At 35.9% G+C, this 21,736-nt stretch overlaps 1 protein-coding gene and 1 long non-coding RNA gene across 2 annotated transcripts in view; one reads left to right on the forward strand and one right to left on the reverse strand.

The window, feature by feature from the left end:
- The window catches only part of LOC140822577 (probable U3 small nucleolar RNA-associated protein 11), a gene marked incomplete at its 3' end in the record, with an annotated part of 70,411 nt that overhangs the window by 4,526 nt on the left and 44,149 nt on the right, over window positions 1–21,736 (forward strand). The gene's annotated exons all lie outside the window — the stretch shown is intronic.
- LOC140822576 (uncharacterized) lies at window positions 132–21,002 on the reverse strand. Its single transcript, XR_012115991.1, has 2 exons — window positions 20,918–21,002; window positions 132–4,577 (listed from the first exon to the last, which is right to left on the reverse strand). It is a non-coding gene; the product is annotated as an uncharacterized lncRNA (long non-coding RNA).

The following is a 21,736-nucleotide window of genomic DNA, read 5'->3' on the forward strand; positions in this document are numbered from 1 at the left end:
CCAGTTATTTCAGTACAGGGCTCCAAGGAGCAAACGTTTTTACCGTGATTATCAGTTCAGTTATGCACGAATTATAATTGCTCAGTACAGATTATTTTCAGCAGCAGTACAGATTATTTTCAGCATCAGTACAGATTATTTTCAGCATCATTACAGATTATTTTCAGCATGAGTATAGATTATTTTCAGCATCAGTACAGATTATTTTCAGCATCAGTACAAATTATTTTCAGCATGACTCATGACATGATATTTTATCCCATGCATATTTTACTTCAGATTTTACTCGTTACCTGCGATATATGCATGCTGAGTCTTTAGACTCACTAGACTTGATTGTTGTAGGTACTGATGAGGTCAGGGTAGAGGACGGGGACCAGTGAGCCAGCTTGGGTCAGCAGTAGTGGCACCCGAGGACCTCAGCGCAGCAGTTGTTATTTTTCCGCAAACTATTTTATCAGTCGTTAGATATTTTTAAATTGTACTTGTTGACAAACTTTATTTTCTTCCGCTGTTTTAAATTTTAAACATTGAACTTGATTCATCAGTGATTTTATGAATGAGGCCATTTAAGTTCTTTAAAAAGAAAATTTTTAATTTTCCGCAAATTTTGAAAGCGAGGATTTTCGGGCCTTCACAGTTGGTATCAGAGCCTATGTTCTTGTAAAGGGTTGCACTACTACTGACCACGAGAAGCTCACGAATTCACGTCTTCGGTCTGTAAGTTTTACAGTTCAGCATTTTGTTCAGCATTTTATTTAAAGCATGAATTATTTTGTCAGTATGCTTCCAGATTTTCAGTATTTCAGAGTTCAGTTAAAATAAATTATGGAATTATGTATGTTAGTTACGTACGGGTTATGTATGGAACAATATGCCTTCTAGACGCCTTGTTTAGCGCGCGAGGGATGATGAACGCCGTCATGAGGACGGTGAGTATCAGAGGTAGGAGGGAAATGCATCTCCACCCCCACCGGACATAAATAAGAATTTTTCTATTGAGCATTAGGAGAGGTCGTAAAATATTTGACTATATTAATTTTTGGGTTAGTAGTACTGAGGTTCTACTTATGGGCTATAAGTTAAACTTAAAGATCATGAATGTTTTCGGGACTTGTAGAATTTACAAGAAATTAATGATGGTTCATGGTTGCTAGTTGAATTAAATTTGAGGATTCCCTGTAAGGATTAATGGTTCGAAGACTACGACGATTCTTGGGAAGTATAAAAATTGTAGAAATTATTTCGGATGCATGCTCTACCTAGTTAGATTTAAGGATTGAATTGCATAAAGTAAGAATTTTAAGGATCCAATTGTAATAACCCATAATTTGAGGGTCTAGGTGCAAAACAAATTCTGAGGGACTATTTTTGAATTTACAATATTTTGGGATTTAATTCTGAGTTTGAGAATTTAAAAGTTTAATGAGGTAAAGATGAAAAAAAATTTATGGGGACAATGATACAAATTTCGAAGAGTTGTAGGGCCAAAATGTAAATTTGGAAAAAAAAAAAACTGTAAGGGCCAGAGTGCAAGTTCCTAAATTTTAAGGATGTAATTGCGAGCTTTTGAGAAACACTTGGGATTTTAAGTATTTATAGAAATGTAAGACGTGTTATGGGAATTAATTTTGGGTTTAATAAACTTAAGGCTATTGAACCTTATGATGCGGGAAATCTATAAAATGAAATTGGGAATACTGAGGACTCATGGATAATTGTGCAATTTTCGAGATTTAAAAATATATATATATATATATATATATATATATATGGACGATATTCGAGGAAAGTAAGATTTAATTTTTCAATTTTAAGAAACTTGAGAACTTATTTAGTAGTAAGTGAGAATGGAACGGTTTAAATGATAGAAATTTTTGGTTATTTAGGCTCGAATGAAATATAAAATATTTAGATATTTGGGTTATAATGTTACAATGAATGGTAACCAAGGACATTGTAGGATGAATCAATCTTTGGCGTAAAAATTTAAGCGTTAGTGAAATAATGTTGTGGCAAATTAAGAATTTAAAGTGATGGCGAGTTAAGGTAAATTTGATCGGTTAGTTAAGTTATAAGAATAAACCTTGAGTTAGTAAATTTTTGGAAACATATAAGTTTGATGTGTCACAAGTTTTAGTCATGATCTTAACAGTTAAGATTATACCTTGGGAGAATTTAAATTTTTAGGAAAATTGAGTACGATGATGGTTAGTTTAATTGGTAGACGCATGTAAGAATTAAGGTAGACATTTTGTCTTGAGAAATTTTTGTAAGTTACGAAGAAACTTGGGAATAAGTGAATGTGTGTTGGAATTATGTATCCAAAACTATTTGGGTTGCATAAGGTTGAATTTCAAATTTATGGTATAGTTGATCATACGAAATTTTGGGTGAAATAAACACAAGGGAATTAGTGGTGTTCAACATAAGCTATCAATCAATGAATATTAAGATTTTTATTGAGTAAGAAATCTAAAAGTTTGTCATGGTGGTACGATAAATCACGATGTATTTTAATAATTAATGAAGATTGTAATACAAAGTAATGGATAAACAACAATTACAAGTAATCCTAAAAATAAAGAAAAAACCTGAGGAGGATATTCTCCGATAAATACAAGAATCGTAAACATAATAACTAAAATAATTAAAAATAAATTTGCAAGAGCCATCTTCTTTTTCTTCGGATAATTTGATGAAGAATAAGTTTTAGAGAAGTAGAGAAAGTTGGAGTGATTGAATGTATTTGTGAGATGGTATTTATAGAGAGAAAGAAAAATATAGCCGTTTGTTACCGTTTTATGACCGTTGGTATATGTATGTATTTGTATAATTTTATGGTAAAAATATGGTGTATATAATATTAGATATGTTTAAATAATTATGTATATCATATCTCATTATTATAATGAGATGTCATAATTTATTTGTTTAAAAATCTTATAGACTTTTATACTTGTCGTATCCCTTACTCGAAATTAAAGGTTGACAACAATTTTATATTTGGGATGTACTTGTAAATAATTAAAGTATGTAAGTTTGATGCCATAAGATAAAGATTCGATTCAAATATCTTAAGCTAATATTATTATGGGGTGAGATAAGGTTTAATTTTTAAGTGTATAACCGAGGATAGTAGTCGATCAGTAACTTTTGGTGCCAAGACTTCTTAAGTTGAACTGCATAAATGCTAAGGTAATAGGTCGATGAACATCGCGGGCATGATATAAGAAAAGCAAGGTTCGGTAAGTTTGGACATCCATCTCTAGTTTGAGGAATTGCGAGATAAGCCAAATTCGAAGTCATAGTAGATTAGAACTAAGTCACCCAAGTCGTTTTAAGTTGCGATTCACAATCAAGGACTCAGTAGACAATTTAATTAGAATTGAGAAGACATAAAGACAGATTAACATTTATTTTATCAGAGCAGCGTAGCGGAAGCATGGATTATTAGGATTCTAGAATTAAGAGTCTAAACTTTTCGTTTAATGAGGATAAGCGAATTTCGAGGACGAAATTTCTTTTAAGGGGGAAGGATTGTAGAACCCGTAAATCAGTCTACGTATAAGTCATGCATAATTCTAGATTTTTTTAATTTAATTTAACATCATTGCATGATTATTTTAAATGCATTTCTTTGAGGTTAATTATTTTATTAGTTCAGTTCAGTAGTTGATTTTTTAGTATTTCAGTTATTTCAGTGAGGCCGGACTGGAGATGGAGTATTGAGATAAGTGAATAAAAACTTATTTAAGAAGTGGTAATTTAGCATGTTATTTCATTAAATTATGTTTTTAATTATTTTATGTAATTTATGCATAATTAATGCATGATGGAATTTAGTTCATGAAATTTTAAAAGTTCGTGCATTAAAATTTTTAAGTTGCGTTTCACGTTCGGACGAAGATCGGAGACCGGAAAATTTTCAGAAAAATTATTTTATTACATGAGTTATTTTTATAAATTAAGGTAAAGCATTTTTAAGTGTATTTTACAAAAATGGGAATTTTTGGGTATTTTTACCCGTAAGATTTTATTTTTAATCGGTACTCAAATTTTATCGAATCGGGGGATTTTTTAAGGGTTCGACTAATCATTTCAAAATCTTTTCAACTCGAAATATTTTTCGTTAGTGAGTTTGAGCTTAATGAACTTACTTTTGAGTTTATAGGGATTAATTATTTTTTTAATCTTTTAATTAAACAATTTAAGCTCATAAATTAATTTGTTATCTACTTAATTAATCCTTAAATACCATTTACCCTACACCTAATGATCCCAAGTAGACGACACTCCCCTCAGCAGCAAACACACCCATGTTTTCATCTTAAAGATTGAGGCCCATCGGTTTCCTTCCCAAATGAAAAAGTCCCTCTCATGTGTTTGTCTATCATTAAAGATCATCACATGGCATGCCTTACACCATTATTTATACAACAACCGACACCCCATTAAAAATTTAGGACCCTTAGTTTCAGAAAAATAATGGGAGACACCAATTTAAAGCCACGGTTGTTTGTTGGTTCATGCATCAAATGCTATCCGGCACTCCTCTCTTCTTTTCCTCTTTATTTCTCAGTTCCATCTATTTCCAAATTCATAAAGCTGAAGGTTTCCTCGGTCATTCCTTGTTCTTGAAAAAGAAATCATTTCCGGCACTCGTCTTCGATCTTCTCGCGCCATTTCATCTAAGGCACGCCCCGTACCCTTATTTCTGCATCATTGACATCATATACATGTTGTTTTGTGTGCTTCATGTGTTTAACATTCGATCCATGCAAGATTTTTCAGATCATGGTTCGGTTAGTATGGTTTTTGCACAAATCTTTGCATCTCTCACGTTTTTCATGTATGCTTGCAAGGGGCTGCCTTTGTTGGCTTTTAGAGGACAGATTATGCCATGATTTAGAAGATTTAAGAGCTGGAGTAAGGGCTCAGTCGCGTAGAATGCAGCTAATGGAGGTGTGATCGAGTAGGACTTGTATTGTGGGAAAACCGAGAGTTTAGTCTTTCCAATCATATGTGTGGCTCGATCCCAGCCAAGAAGCTAACCTTTTGGGGTCTGTGACGGGGCTGGGTGAAGGCTGGAAGTTGCTGCTCTTGACCCTTAAGTGGTTCGACGAGCTTGGTGCATGGTGGGTCTCGGGTGGTTGAAGGTGTAATGGTTTGGAGCTGTGGCTATCGTACGCAAGTTTGGGGTTTAGGACGTGGTTGAGTATGTCCAATGGGAGGTCCACCAGCTGGTCTTGGTCATAGGATTGTTTAGTCTAAGGCTGGTCCAATCCGGAGTCGAATTAGGAAGGAGATGTCCGAGCCTTGTTGCGTCATGGTTGGAGGCTAGTGAGCTGGAGAATTTCAGCAGATTCTGGGTTTGTTTTATGGGTGATGAGAGGTTGAGAATTGCTGGTTTTAAGGCTGGGCATGAGTTGGGAGGAGGTGGATTGAATTATTCAAGGGTGGGAGCCAATTGTGAGTTATGGATTGCACAAACATAAAGGGGAGCCGAGACTTTATTTTAGGACAGTAGGTAGTGGATGAAGGATTATGGATTGAAGGACATCATTTAAGTAGTAAATGATTTAGAATGAGTTGTTTAATTTATGGTTCAAGTTGGAAATAATTTAGTTAAGTTTTAAGTCGGTTCGGGTTAAAACGGGAGCTCGGTCTAAGTTTTTAAAACAATTCGGTTAAGTTATGAAATGAACTCAAGTTTATGTTTAGGGATGCTTTTAAAAATGTTTTGGGATATTTTAAGGAGTTTGTTAAGCTTCGGGTCAATTTTAGAGGTCCAGGGGTAAAATAGTGATTTTCGGGTTCCAGGGGCAAAATGGTAATTTTGCACTCGGAGTGAGATTTTAGTCCTAGCAGCGCCCTGAGCACAAATCAAAATATTTTTAATGTTCATGCATCACGTTTACGATTTTTACGCTATTATAATAATTATGGTGCATGCTTAATTTAAAGGAATTAAGTGAGGAAAAGATGAGCACTCCGTCTCCGCCGCGCCGCGTCGTTATTTCGTTTGTTTTCTGTCAAAACAAACCAAGGCATGTATATACTTTTTCTAAACCTCAATCAAGTCATATAGGTATTTTTAAATATCGCAAGTTCATGATTTTAATTGTTCATATTTAATTATGTTGGTTAATTATATTACGTGCATAGAAAATATTCATTTTTGAGATTTATGCGATATGGCTTGTGGTTCATTCACTATGTGGGAGCATTATTTATACGGTCGCCAGTGACCGCTCAGTTCAGGTTGGTATCATCAGGTCGCCAGTGACCTATCAGTTCCGGATGGTACCATCGGGTCTTCAGTGACCGCCAGCTCAGTTTCAGGCTCCCCGGTAGTCAGTTACCGATCAGTTTCAGCTTAGTGCAGTGGCCACAGGCGTAAAACATAATCTCAACAGAAAATTTTACCAGTTATTTCAGTACAGGGCTCCAAGGAGCAAACGTTTTTACCGTGATTATCAGTTCAGTTATGCACGAATTATAATTGCTCAGTACAGATTATTTTCAGCAGCAGTACAGATTATTTTCAGCATCATTACAGATTATTTTCAGCATGAGTATAGATTATTTTCAGCATCAGTACAGATTATTTTCAGCATCAGTACAAATTATTTTCAGCATGACTCATGACATGATATTTTATCCCATGCATATTTTACTTCAGATTTTACTCGTTACCTGCGATATATGCATGCTGAGTCTTTAGACTCACTAGACTTGATTGTTGTAGGTACTGATGAGGTCAGGGTAGAGGACAGGGACCAGTGAGCCAGCTTGGGTCAGCAGTAGTGGCACCCGAGGACCTCAGCGCAGCAGTTGTTATTTTTCCGCAAACTATTTTATCAGTCGTTAGATATTTTTAAATTGTACTTGTTGACAAACTTTATTTTCTTCCGCTGTTTTAAATTTTAAACATTGAACTTGATTCATCAGTGATTTTATGAATGAGGCCATTTAAGTTCTTTAAAAAGAAAATTTTTAATTTTCCGCAAATTTTGAAAGCGAGGATTTTCGGGCCTTCACAGTTCTCTTCGTGGGGTAGCGATCGGGTGGGGAGTGTTAGTGCATGGAGATGTAAGCGTGGGTTATTTTAGTCCAGGAGAGCCTAGATTAGCCGAAATGTGATTGGTTGAGGGCTGTTTTCGGTGGAGTAGGGCTAGCACAAAAATGTAGAGGGGTGAGTAAGGGTACGTGTCTTGTTGGGGGAGGGGGATTAGAGTCCAAGGATATGCTGGATTATCAGCCGTGAGTTTAAGGTGCTGAGGTTAAAGTTTTAGGAGCTTTATAGTGGTTTTAAGGAGTGTTAAAAAGATGGGAAAAATTTGGTCGTGTTTCGAGTCGATTCGGATTTGAACCGGGACACCGGTCCAAGTTTTAAAATGAATCGGTTAAATTTGGCTTTAGGCTCGAATTTACGTCTAGGAATGCCTTTAAAAATGTTTTGGGATATTTTAAGGAGTTTGGTAAGTTTCGGATCAAAATAATGAGTTTTAGATTTATTTGGGATTTAGTCGCCTCACGAAAGGTTAATTAAAGAATTAATTGAAACGCCTAGATTTAAGCTTGATAAAATTATGGAAAATTATATTTAAGCTCAAATAATTATTAGAAGTGTAATTTTTTTTTTATTTGGGAAATTTTATGCTAAGGTTTGGTATAATTAGAGATTAAAACGTCGTAATATGTTATATTTAAAGATTAATTTAAAAGTCATAGATTTAAGCCAAATAAATATATGGAAAATTTTATGTAGGCTTAAATAATTATTTGGTACATGTTAGAGTCAATGGAATTAAGAAAATGTCAAAGAAGTGAAATTTTACGTCTAGGGACAAAACGGTCATTTTGGGTTTTCCAGGGGCAAAATGGTCATTTTGCACCCGAGGTGAGATTTTTGTCCTGGCAGCGCCCTGAGCACAAATCATGATATTTTTAAATGTTCATGCATCACGATTACGATTTTTTTTACGCTATTATAATAATTATGGTGCATGTTTGGTTTAAAGGAATTAAGAGAGAAAAAGTGAAAGTGAAGAGCACTCCGTGTCCGCCGCGCCGCGTCGTTATTTCGTTTGTTTTCTGTCAAAACAAACCAAGGCATGTTTATTTCTTCTTTCACTCTTCAATCAAGCCACATAGGTATTTTTAAATATCGAAAGTACATGATTTTAATGCAAGAAGATCGAAATTGATCATATTTAATGATGTTATTTAATTATATCACGTGCAAAAATATTCATTTTGAGATTTATACGATATTTTTTGGGGTCACTTTACTATCCTGGGATTATTATTTCATTCGTCGTCAGTTACCGGTCAGTTCAGTTCCCGGTCGTCAGTTACCGGTTAGTTTCACCCGGTCGCCAGTTACCGATCAAAATTCCCCCGTTCGTCAGTTACCAGCCCCGTCGCCAATTACCGGTCAGTTCAGTTCAGGGACCACTTGCGTAGACCATAATCAGACCAAGAAAATTATTACAAGTTATTTCAGTACAAAGCTCCAAGGAGCAAATATTTTTACCATGATATTTTCAGTTCAGTTATGCATGTATTATAATTGCTCATGATAAGCTATTTTCATGTTATGCCTCATGACATGATATTTTTATCCCATGCAAATTTTACTATATTATTTACTCGTCATTTAAGATATATGCATGCTGAGTCTTTAGACTCACTAGACTTGATTGTTGTAGGTACTGATGATGTCAGGACCGAGGGCGGGGACCAGTAAGACAGCTCGAGTCAGCAGTAGTGGAACCCGAGGACCTCATTTTTCAGCATTTATTACTTTCTGATCAAATATTTTTATCTGTCGTTGGAGTATATTTTTTTTACGGTTATTTTGTAAACATTAAATACTTCCGCTGCCATTTTGAACATTAAACTTTATTTATCAATTTAATTATGAATGAAGTCTTTTATTTATTTAAAGAGAAAATTTTCAAATTTTTCCGCAAATTTTCAAGCACAAATTTTCGGGCCTTTACAGTTGGTATCAGAGCCTATGTTCTTGTAAACGGTTACACTACTACTGACCACGAGAAGCTCACGAAGTCACGTCTTCGGTCTGTAAGTTTTACATTTACGCATTTTATTTAAAACATGAATTATTTTAACAGCATGATTTCATGAAATATTTTACGTTCAGATTTTATTATTCAATATTTACTTAAATTTAAAGAAATTAGGGAATTATGCATGTTGGTTACGTTTGGGTTATATGTATGGAACAATATGCCTCCTAGACGCCTTGTTGAGCGCGCGAGGGATGATGAGCGCCGTCATGAGGACGGTGAGCATCAGAGTCAGGAGGGAAATGCACCTCCACCCCCACCGGACATAAATAATAATTTTGCTATTGAGCATTAGGAGAGGTCGTAAATTATTTGACTATATTAATTTTTGGGTTAGTAGTACTGATGTTCTACTTATGAGCCATAAGTTAAACTTAAAAATTATGAATGCTTTTGAGACTTGTAGAATTTCTAAGAAATTATTAATGGTTCTTGGTTGCTAGTCGAGTAAATTTTTGAGGATTTCATATAAGCAATAGCGTTTCGAAGACTACGACAATCTTTAGGATTATAAATGTACAATTTGAGGATTTTAAGTATCTTTGGAAATGTAAGATTAATTATGAGAATTTATTTAGGATGCATGCTCTACATAGTTGGATTTAAGGATTGAATTGCAGGAATTGAGAATTTTAAGGACCTAATTGTAATAACTAATAATTTGAGGACCTAAGTGCAAAACAAAATTATAAGGGACTATTTTTGAATTTACCAAATTTTGGGATTTAATTTTGAGTTCGAGAATTGAAAAGTTTAATGAGGTAAAGATGGAAAATTTTTTTGGGGACAATGATGCAAATTTCGAAGAGTTTTAGGGCCAAAATGTAAATTTGGAGAACTGTAAGGGCCAGATTGCAAGATTCAAAATTTTAAGGATTTAATGCGAACTTTTGAGGAACACTTGGGATTTTAAGTATTTATAGAAGTGTACGACGTGTTATGGGAATTAATTTTGGGTTTAATAAACTTAAGACTATTGAACCTTATGATACGGGAAATCTATAAAATGAAATTGGGAATACTGAGGACTCATGGGTAATTATGGAATTTTCGAGATTTGGAAAAAAAATTGGATGATATTCGAGGAAAGTAAGAATTAATTTTACAATTTTAGGTAATTTGAGAACTTATTTAGTAGTAAGTGAGAATTGAACGATTTAAATGGTAAAAATTTTCGGTTATTTAGGCTCGAAGGAAATATAGAATATTTAGATATTTGGGTTATAATGTTATAATGAATGGTAACCAAGGACATTGAAGGATGAATCAATCTTAGGCGTGAAAATTTAAGCGTTAGTGAAATAATGTTGTGAAAAATTAAGAATTTAAAGTGATGACGATTTAAGGTAAATTTGATTGGTTAGTTAAGTTATAAGGATAAACATTGAGTTAGTAAATATTTGGGAACATGAGTTTGATGTGTCACAAGTTTTAGTCATGATCTTAACAGTTAAGATTATACCTTGTGAGAATTTAAATTTTTTTTAGGAAAGTTGGGTACGATGATGGTTAGTTTAATTGGTAGACGCACGTAAGAGGTGAGGTGGACACCTTGTCTTGAAAATTTTTGAAAGTCATTGGAATTATTTTATTCAAAGCTATTTGGATTAGGTAAGTTGAATTTCGAATTTATGGGATATTCGTTCGTACGAAAATCTTGGGTTAAATACAAACAAATGAGAATTAGTTGTGTTCAATATAAGTTATCAATTGATGAATATTAAGATTTTTTTTTATCAAGTAAGAAATCTAAAAGCTTGATATGGGGATTCTAGAATTCTATGAGTTATCAGTGAAATTGATTTATGTGGGGCCCCTGGGTCTGATATCTAATACTAATAATTTTAAATGTATCAAACCAAACAATTTAATAAAATACATAATTTCTTGTTCACAAACTGCCATAAACATCGTCAAAATAATTAAAATGTCTCAAATGTTTAAAATATAGTTTTCAACATGCCAAAATAAACTTGTGAACCAAATTTAAACCCAACATCATCAAATGCTCCTAAGACATGAGAATCCCACTCTAACTCGTATCTCCTCGCCTGGAACTGGATTCTGGCATCCCAAGCCTCGCCTCACCTACCGTCAAGCACATGAAAACAAGAGGTAGCCGACATGCCGGTAAGTATAAACCCAGTATGATACAATCAATAACATATGATCATCTGGTCATAGGGTACCCAAGGGAAGAAAATCTCCCAGCAACATCCACCGACTCATCCGCTCGAGGTGAGGTGTTGTGTTCTACAATCCCAAGACTATGGTGCGCCTATAGAGAGTGTTCAGGCCATAGCAGCGACCTCCGCATACACTATGCCAACTCAACTATAGCCCCATACGTCCAATAAATCAATATATCAAGGCGACCTCCGCCATATCAAATCTGAATCGACAAGTGGCTCAATATGCAATGTAATGATGCAAATCAATATTATCATTTCGATATCATAATCAACTCATCTCAATACAACAATCATCATCAAATCACCAATAATTCATCGAGCCATAGAGTTTTCAATTTAAAATAAAAATGATACTTTTACCTCGTATGTTATCGACCGTAACATACCTTTCAATTATTACCAAAAGAAGATCGAAATGTGTAGGTGAGAAGTCTTGAACCTTTGAATTCTACTATAACTCAAGAAATCGGATCACTTATCAAAACAGAGCTGTTTCTGTACAAAATTCATAAATAATTCAATACTGCTTTGAATCAAGATCCGTAAATTTTATTAACCGTAATATTCCATAAAAACATTTATTGAATCATTTTATCAAACACATAACATGGGTGCTAAAGAGTTAGCTCCTTTACTTTGCCATTGGCTTCAATTCCGTTTTAAATTCAAACCAACACAATTACAACATCTCCAACATCTCAATATCTCAAATATCAACTCAAATATCAATTCTAACTTCAACCCATATCCAAACTTGAATAGAAATGAGAAATACTTACCACATCTTGAAGATCTTGAAGAGAGGATCACAAATCTATACTTATTTCATATTTTTTTTGAACAAATCTCCAATAGATTTAAGAATAATTTAGAAATTGGAAGGAAGGAGAGAACCCTAGCTTCTAACGGATAGAGAGAAGAGAAGGAGAAGGAAAATGAGTAGAACAATGATCCCATTCGATTTTATGCCTTCCCAAACACCAAAACACGTTTTTTCAACTTACCGGCCGCCCGGGCGAACCTCTTTTTCGGCCCGGGCGCGGAAATCTCGGCCAGAACACCAAAAATTTCGAACAAGGCCCACCCGGGCGCACATCAATTCCCGCCCGGGCGCGCACTCTGCGCACATCCACTACAAAGATCGCTTCCGAAACGTCTTTTCCCTTCATAATTTGGAAAAGTGGTAAACTACAAAGTTGTAGCCCTATGTCTTGGCTTGCATCTCTTCAAATTTCAGGTTATTTGGAGGTCTGAGTAAAAGGTTATGCCCATTCTCCCAACATGTGTCATTGTAGGAACGACGATATGCACGACACACTTCGGGGCGCTTTTGGCTCGTCTTCCCTAATGATTTGACCAAAACTCAAAATAAGAAAGTTATAGCCTTATGTCTTATCTTTCTAATGCAAAAAGCCTCACATCAATTGGATCAATATACAAAACATTATGCTAAAAACCACAACTACTGCCACATTTTTCATACCGTTTCTGGACTTCCATTACCTATTTAGCTCAAATTCAACCTTTGATTCTACCGATCCATTATCTATTCCATTCTATAACATCATTACCATTCATACCAGAACGTAAAGCCAAGAACCATCACAACTACTGCCATATTATATCAAAATTCGGGCATTACAATTTATTAAAGTTAGTCTAATGCTACCATGGGCTAACTTATTAAGTTTATATGCTAGAATTAAGTAACCATTAAGGATACATAAGAATGCGACACTTGTTTCAATGAGAAAGTCCAGAGTCCTAGGCCTCAACTAGATTGTAATTGGGAAGATGATAGTTTAAACAGGTAATTGATGCTAGAAGTGTTGTTATTAAGGTAGAAGGTCGATGTCGTATAATTGAGTTTTTATGGATTAACGTTATTCGAGGTTTAAGATTTACAACGATTTCACACCCGGGATGCACTTGTAAATAACAAGTTACGTAAGTTTAGTGCCGTAAGATAAAGATTCGATTCAAGGATTTTAGGCTAATACTACTATGAGGTTGAAATAAGGTGTAACCTTTAAGCGTTCTACTGAGAATAGTAGTCGATCAGTAAATTTTGAAACAAAGGTTTCTTAAGTCGAACTGCATAAATGCTAATATAATAAGTCGATGAATATTACGAGTATAGTATAAGAAAAGTAAGGGGCGATAAGTTTAGACATCCATCTCTAGTATGAGAAACTGCGAGATAAGTCAAAATTCGGGGCTATAGTTGAATAGAACTAAGTCACCATAAGTTGTTTTAAGTTGCGATTCACAAACGAAGATTTTGGTAGACAAATTTATTTAGGATTGAGAAGACGTAAGGACAGTAATATTTATCTATTCAGAGCAGCGCATCGGAAGCGTGGATTATTAGGATTCTAGAATTAAGAGTCTAAACTTTTTGTTTATCAAGGATAAGCGAATTTCGAGGACGAAATTTCTTTTAGGAGGGAAAGATTGTAGAACCCGTAAATTGGACTGCGTATAAGCCATGCATAATTCTAGTATTTAAAATTAAAATGATTTTTATAGTATGAGTATTTAAATTCTTTTCTTTAAATTTATTTATTTTACGAAGTAGTTTAATTGTTATCTTTTAAGTTAAATCAGTGAGGTCGGACTGGAGATGGAGTATTGAGATAAGTTAATAAAGACTTATTTAAGAAGTGGTAATTTATCATGTTAGTAAATATATTTCAAAAAGTTGGCATGCATGCAAGTTATTAAACTTTTTTGGTATTTTATTTAATTGTTTTTTATCATTAAATGCATGTTTATTTCATTAATTTATGTTTAATTATTTTTATGTATTTTAGGAATAATTCATGCATGATAGGATTTATTTAATGAAATCATGCATTAGAATTTCTAGATGCATTTCACGTTCAAACGAGGATCGGAGACCGGAGAATTTTCAGGAAAATTATTTTATTATATGATTTATTTTTATAAATTAAGTTAAGGTATTTTTAAGGGTATTTCTCAAAAATGGGATTTTATTTGGGTATTTTTACACGCAGGACTTTATTTTTAACGGTACACAAATTTTATTGAATCGGAATACTTTTTAATGGTTCGACTATTATTTTCAAAATCGTTTCAACACGAAATATTTTTTGAGAGTGAGTTTGGGCTTAATGGGCCTACTTTTGAGTTTATAGGACTTAATTATCTTTTTAATCTTTAATTAAACAATTTAGGCCCATTACCTATTATTTAACTATATATCACCTAAACTACAATTAAACTAAACCTAATAATTATATCAGCCGACACCACCTCCCCTCTCCTTCCCCTCTCATTTTCAGAGCTTTCAGCAACAAGGGCCTTCGGTTTAGCATTTTTTTCTTGCAACAAAATTCTCCGGCGCTTCCTCGTTGCCCATCTCTTCGCCGTTCTTGCGTGGAATTCATCGTTTTTGCATCACATACGCTGTATACATGCTGTTAGATGTTTTTTTGTGTGTAAAAATCTCGATCCATCACCATGCATGGAGATCGAACGATTTGGGTTGCATTTCTTCATTTTTTCCTATCAACAACTCATGTTTTGTTTTATGATGTGCAAGGGGCTGCGTTTTTTGTTGTTTAGGGACATAATATTTTGGGATTTATGCTGTCAAGGGGCTTGTGTTACGTATGAGCTGCCATCGGGGAGGAACCGAGCGCTGGTCTCGTTTTTCTTTTCTTGTTGTGCTTCGAGGATGGTAATGCCGAGAGTTTAGAAGTATGCTGTGGTGCAAGGGCTGCTCCTAACCCTCGGATCAGACTCTGATGGGTCTGAGACGTGGCCTTGGATGGCCCGAACATAGCTAGGCGTGGAGCTGTAGGCGATCGTGTGAACAGCCGTGGGTTGGTTCTCTTCGTGGGGTAGCGATCGGGTGGGGTGTGTTAGTTCATGGAGCTGTAAGCGTGGGTTATTTTATTCCAGGAGAGCCTAGATTAGCCAAAATGTGATTGGTTGAGGCTGTTTTCGGTGGTGGAGGGCTAGCACAAAAATGTAGAGGGGTTAGTAAGGGTGTATGTGTCTTGTTGGGGGAGGGGGATTAGAGTCCAAGGATATGCTGGATTATCAGCCGTGAGTTTAAGGTGCTGAGGTGAAAGTTTTAGGAGCTTTATAGTGGTTTTAAGGAGTGTTAAAAAGATGGAAAAATTTGGTCGTGTTTCCAGTCGATTCGGATTAGAACCGGGACACCGGTCCAAGTTTTAAAATGAATCGGTTAAATTTTGCTTTAGGTTCGAATTTACGTCTAGGAATGCCTTTAAAATTTTTTTGGGATATTTTAAGGAGTTTGGTAAGTTTCGCCTCACGAAAGGTTAATTAAAGAATTAATTGAAACGCCTAGATTTAACTTGATAAAATTATGGAAAATTATATTTAAGCTCAAATAATTATTAGAAGTGTAATTTTTTTTTATTTGAGAAATTTTATGCTAAGGTTTGGTTTAATTCGAGATTAAAATGTCGTAATATGTTATATTTAAAGATTAATTTAAAAATCATAGATTTAAGCCAAATAAAAATATGGAAAAGTTTATGTAGGCTTAAATAATTATTTGGGACATGTTAGAGTCAATGGAATTAAGAAAATGTCAAAGAAGAGAAATTTTAAGTCTAGGGACAAAACAGTCATTTTGGGTTTTCCAGTGGCAAAATGGTCATTTTGCAGCCGAGGTGAGATTTTGGTCCTGGCAGCGCTCTGAGCACAAATCATGATATTTTAAATGTTCATGCATCACGATTACGATTTTTTTACGCTATTATAATAATTATGGTGCATGTTTGGTTTAAAGGAATTAAGAGAGAAAAAGTGAAAGTGAAGAGCACTCCGTCTCTGCCGCGCTGCGTCGTTATTTCGTTTGTTTTCTGTCAAAACAAACCAAGGCATGTTTATGTAGAAGCCGTAAATCAGTCTACGTAAATCCATGCATAATTCTAATATTTTAAATTAAATTGACTTCATTGCATTATTTTTTAAATGATTTTCTTTGAAGTTAATTATTTTAGTCAACAGTTTAATTTTATTCTTTCAGTTATTTCAGTGAGGCCGGACTGGAGTTGGAGTTTAGAGATAAAATTTAAGGTTCAGAAAATATTTCCAGACTTTATTTTAGCTAGCAAGTAAGTTCATTTAAGTTAAAAAGGAAGTTTAAGGAATTATTTAAGTTACTTGAGGTGAATAAGAAATAAGCTCATTTAAGTTACTTAATTATGGAATTAATTCACTAAATTATTTAAGAGATTAGTGAGGCTTTTAAGAGCTATTAATTTGGTAAATAAACAACACTTACCATTCATTTTAATGTTAAAATTTCGGCCACCCCTTGCCTATACAACACCTTGCCAACTCATCAAACTTTGACCCCTTCTTGATATTTAATTAGTAGGATAATCCCTCCAATTTATTTAGCACCATTTAATTAATTAAGAGCTTATCCTAGTCTAAATTACCAAGCTAAAATCGGCCATCACCATTCTAGAAACACCCAACATAGACTTGAAATCAAACAACCATTCAAAATTCAAATTAAGGGAGACTTGGTCATACATTGAACCCCTTTATTATTGGATCTCCCCCTCACTCTCCTAACCATCATTCCCCCTCCCTCATTCACAAAATTCAGAGTATTTTTCAGTAGAAAAAACCGTGGGAATTCAGTAGGAAGCAAGGGAGGAAAATCGAGAGTAAAGAAAACAAGAGTAGCGCTCCACCTTCTCCGTGCCGCGTCGTCGTCGTTTCGTTCGTTTTCTTTCGAAACGAAACCAGGCATGTCTAGATTTCTTTCAAACCTCAATCAAGTCCTATTATCAATTATTTCCCATTAAATGATCAGCATTTATCATGTTTAAAACCGAAATACATGTCAAGAATTTTCGAAAAGAAGGATGCAGAATTTTTGATTTCTTTGATGCTTTTCACGGGTACTCTTGTTTTGAAGTTTCAGGTGGATGGCTCGACTCCAGGCTTCCAAGGCTGTGTATAGACACGTACCAGGGTGTGTCAAGACTATGTTGGTCCATTAAAACAAGCCCCATGCATGATAGATTTCGACTTGGACAGCAACTCATCAATCTTGGCCTTTTTGAGTTCGAAAATTCAGATTTTGTCCAAGGAGGAAGGATCTGATCTTGGCTGCCCCACGGGCCTATAGCCATGGTTAGATCACTTCCCTAGCATGTCTAAGATGTGACTAAGTCGCCCTTTTGGTTGCTTGGTCCATGGCTCATCGGTTTTTGATTTAAAAGCATGAACAGCCCCTCCCCTCTCGGCCCCTTCGGTTTTGGGACAGCATTTGTGTTTCGAGTTTGTGGAGTGGTGTGGATCTTGGTTGGCCTAGGGCCCTTAGCCATGGATCGAATCATTCCTTGGGACGTTGTGGAGAGGCTTTGGTCTGTGGTTCAAGCCCCAATGGCCAAAAGTCTCGCAAACGACGCGATGCAAGCAAGGTTGCAGCTGCTGGAAATTTACAGCAAGTTGCTGTGTCGGTTCGGAGACTCGTTCGAGTTCTCGGTCGGCTTTTAGCCTATGGACTTGGACTGGACAGTGCCCCATTGAGTTAGGAAGGTCATGTTTTTGGCTGTTTGTGATTCGGATCATTTTTGAGGTCGTACGAGAATTTACGGTGCGATGTGCCAAATTGACTCTCGAAAGAGCGTTGCTTGTTTTGGCCTCCATTTCACCTAGGTTTCGACCCTCATCATTTTAGGAGCATAAGTTCATAATTTTAAGCGTATTTTAATCATTACTATACGTCGGTTCAGTGTTGGTTCGGGCTGGTTCGGAGTCATGATTAAATACGAAGTCGGTAGACGTAATTGTCGCATTTTCAAACTTGATTGCATAGTTTGGTCAAGAAAAATATATTGCATATTTTCATGGCATATTTAGGTTGCAGCGAGCCTGGGGACGATCCAATCCAGTTGGTAAAATGATACAAGATTTTTAATTCAGTCATTTAATTTATTACGTGGATAAAAATAGAAAATGTTTATTTTTCAGATTTATGCGATATTGCTTGTGGTCGATTCACTATCATGGGAATATTATTTTGCACGGTCGCCAGTGACCGATCAGCTCAGTTTGGTACCACGGTCGCCAGTGACCGATCACTTCTGTAGAACCCGTAAATCAGTCTACGTATAAGCCATGCATAATTCTAGTATTTTAAATGATTTTTATTGCATGAGTATTTAAATGATTTTTACTTAAGTTAATTATTTCATGCAGCAGTTTGATTTTATCATTTCAGTTAATTCAGTGAGGCCGGACTGGAGTTGGAGTTTTGAAATAGAATTTAAGATTCAGAAAAACATTTCCAGAATTTATTTTAGCTAGCTAGTAAGTTAATTTAAGTTAAAAGGAATTTTAAGGAATTATTTTAGTTACTTGAGGTGAGTAGAAAATAAATTCATTTAAGTTCCTTAATTAAGGGGTTAGTTCACTAAATTATTTAAAGGATAGGTGAGGGTTTTAAGGGTTATTAATTTACTAGATAATCAACATTTCCCCTTCATTTATTTGTTAATTTTTGGCCCCTTAGATGACTAAGCATTATCTTGCCAACTCAACACCTTTGACCTTTCTTTGTATTTAATTAGTAATCTCTTCATTCTTTTCTAGCACCATTTAATTAATTATCAATCTTATCCAAACCTTGTTGGACATGCAAGAATCGGCCATGCACCTCTAATATTTCCCCCCACCAATATTTGATAGCAACAAGAATTCAAAATTCAAAAAGGGGGAGACTTGGTCTTGATTTTCCCTATATTTTTGCACCCATTCTCCTCACCCTCTTAACCACCATTCCCCCTCCCTTAGTCTCGAAATTCAGAGTGATTTTGGAGAGAAATTTCGTGGGTTTCATAGCTAGAAAGAGGAGAGAAAAATCGAGCAAGAAAGGTAGAATAGAAAGCGCTCCACCTCCTCCGTGCCGCGTCGTCGTCGTTTCGTTCGTTTTCTTTCGAAACGAAACCAGGCATGTCTAGATCTCTTTCAAACCTCAATCAAGTCATATGAGCAATTATTTTTCAGTACATGATCATGTTTTATCAAGCAAAAACCGAAATGCATGTCAAACCATTTTCGAAACCATGATGCAGAATTTGCGATTTTCCTTGGCAAGCTTCACGATTTCTTTTGGTTTGTGAGTTTCAGGTATTGGATCGACTCCAGGCTCCCAAGGCAACTTATATACATGTAATAGGATGCATTAGGACCACATTTGTCCATCGGTTTCACCCCACGCTTGCTGGAAAAACCGAAATGACAGCAAGTCCCATAGGTGCAGGAAATGGTGTTCGAAAATTCAGTTTCTTGTCTTGAGGGTTTGATCTGATCTTGGCTGCCCCAAGGGCTCTTAGCCATGGTTGTATCACTCCCCCAGCATGTCTAAGACGTGACTAAGTCTCCCTTTTGGTGGCTTGGTCCATGGATCATCGGTTTTTAATAAAAACATCACAACAGCCCCATGTCCCTTCGGCCCCCTTCAAATTTCAGCATATGCATTTCGGTTTTGGTTGCTTGGTATGGATCTTGGTTGGCCTATGGCCCATAGCCACGGTTCATACCATGCCCCTAGATGTATAGATCGTGCCATGGTCAATCAAATGGCCACTGGAATGACGCAAGACATCGATCAAAGAAAGACACTACACTTGCGCAGCTGCTGTATTTTTTTTGACAGCAAGTAGGCTGCTGTTCTGAGGCGTCGTTTGAGTTCTCGGTTGGCTTTTAGCCCATGGCCTTGGACTGGACAGTGCCACATTGAGTTAGGAAGGTCATGTTTTTGACCGTTCGTCATTCGGATCATTTTTGAGGTCGTACGAGAATTTACGGGGCGATGTGCCAAATTGACTCTCGAAAGAGCGTTTCATGTTTTGGCCTCCATTTCACCTAGATTTCGACCCTAATCATTTTAGGAGCATTATTTCAGTATTTTTAGCGTATTTAATCATGACTAAATGACGGTTCAGTGTTGGTTCGGGTTTGGTTCAGAGTCATGATTAAATACGAAGTCATTAGGCGTCATAGTCGCATCTTTTGTATGTAAATTTCATAGTTGGGCAAGTTTTAGCATTTGCATATTTTTCATAGCACAGTTAGGTTGCAGCGAGCCTGGGGACGATCCAATCCAATCCAGTTGATAAAATTACAGGGTTTTTCCTTATGCCAGTTAAATTATATTATGTGCATGAAAACAGAAAATGATTATTTTTGAGATTTATGCGATATGGCTTGTGATTCATTCACTATGTGGGAGTGTTATTTTATACGATCGCCAGTGACCGATCAGTTCAGTATGGTACCACCCGGTCGCCAGTGACCGGCCAGATCAGTTCAGTTTCAGCCTCCCCGATAGCCAGTTACCGATCAGTTCAGCTTAGTGCAGGGGCCACAGGCGTAGACCATAATCTCAACAGAAAATTTTACCAGTTATTTCAGTACAGGGCTCCAAGGAGCAAATATTTTACTGTGATTTTCAGTTCAGTTATGCACGTATTATAATTGCTCAGTACAGATTATTTTCAGCATGCCTCATGACATGATATTTTATCCCATGCATATTTTACTTCAGATTTTACTCGTTACCTACGATATATGCATGCTGAGTCTTTAGGCTCACTAGACTTGATTGTTGTAGGTACCGATGAGGTCAGGGCCGAGGGCGGGGACCAGTGAGCCAGCTTGGGTCGGCAGTAGTGGCACCCGAGGACCTCAGTTTCAGCACTTGCCATTTTTTTTTATGCCCAAATATTTTATCAGTTGTTGAATACTTTAACTTGTTATTTTGGCAAGTAATAATTTCTTCCGCTGCTATTTTGAACGTTAATGATTTTTGGCAAACTTTATTTTCTTCCGCTGCGATATTTTAAACATTGAACTGGATTTATCAGTTGATTTTATGAATGAGGCCATTTAAGCTCTTTTAAAAAGAAAATTTTTAATTTTCCGCAAATTTTCAAGCAAGGATTTTACGGGCCTTCAAAAGTTCAGTTTGGTACCCCGGTCGCCAGTGATCGGACAGTTCAGTTCAGTGCAGAGACCACATGCGTAGACCATAATCTCAACAGAAAATTTTTATCAGTCATTTCAGTGCAGGGCTCCAAGGACCAAACATTTTTGCTATGTTATTTAATTCAGTTATGCACGTAATATAATTGCTCAGTACAAGTTATTTTCAGCATGTCTCATGACACGATATTTTATCCCATGAATATTTTACTACAGTATTTTCCCGTTATCTACGATATATGCATGCTGAGTCTTTAGGCTCACTAGACTTGATTGTTGTAGGTACCGATGAGGTCAGGACCGAGGGCGGGGATCAGTGAGCCAGCTTGGGTCAGCAGTAGTTACACCCGAGGACCTCAGTTTCAGCACTTGCCATATTTTTTTATGCTCAAACATTTTGTCAGTCCTTGAATATTCTTAAACTGTAATTTTTGG

The sequence above is a fragment of the Primulina eburnea genome, unplaced genomic scaffold (assembly GCF_022965805.1).
Source record: "Primulina eburnea isolate SZY01 unplaced genomic scaffold, ASM2296580v1 ctg943, whole genome shotgun sequence".
Classification (NCBI taxonomy): domain Eukaryota; kingdom Viridiplantae; phylum Streptophyta; class Magnoliopsida; order Lamiales; family Gesneriaceae; genus Primulina; species Primulina eburnea.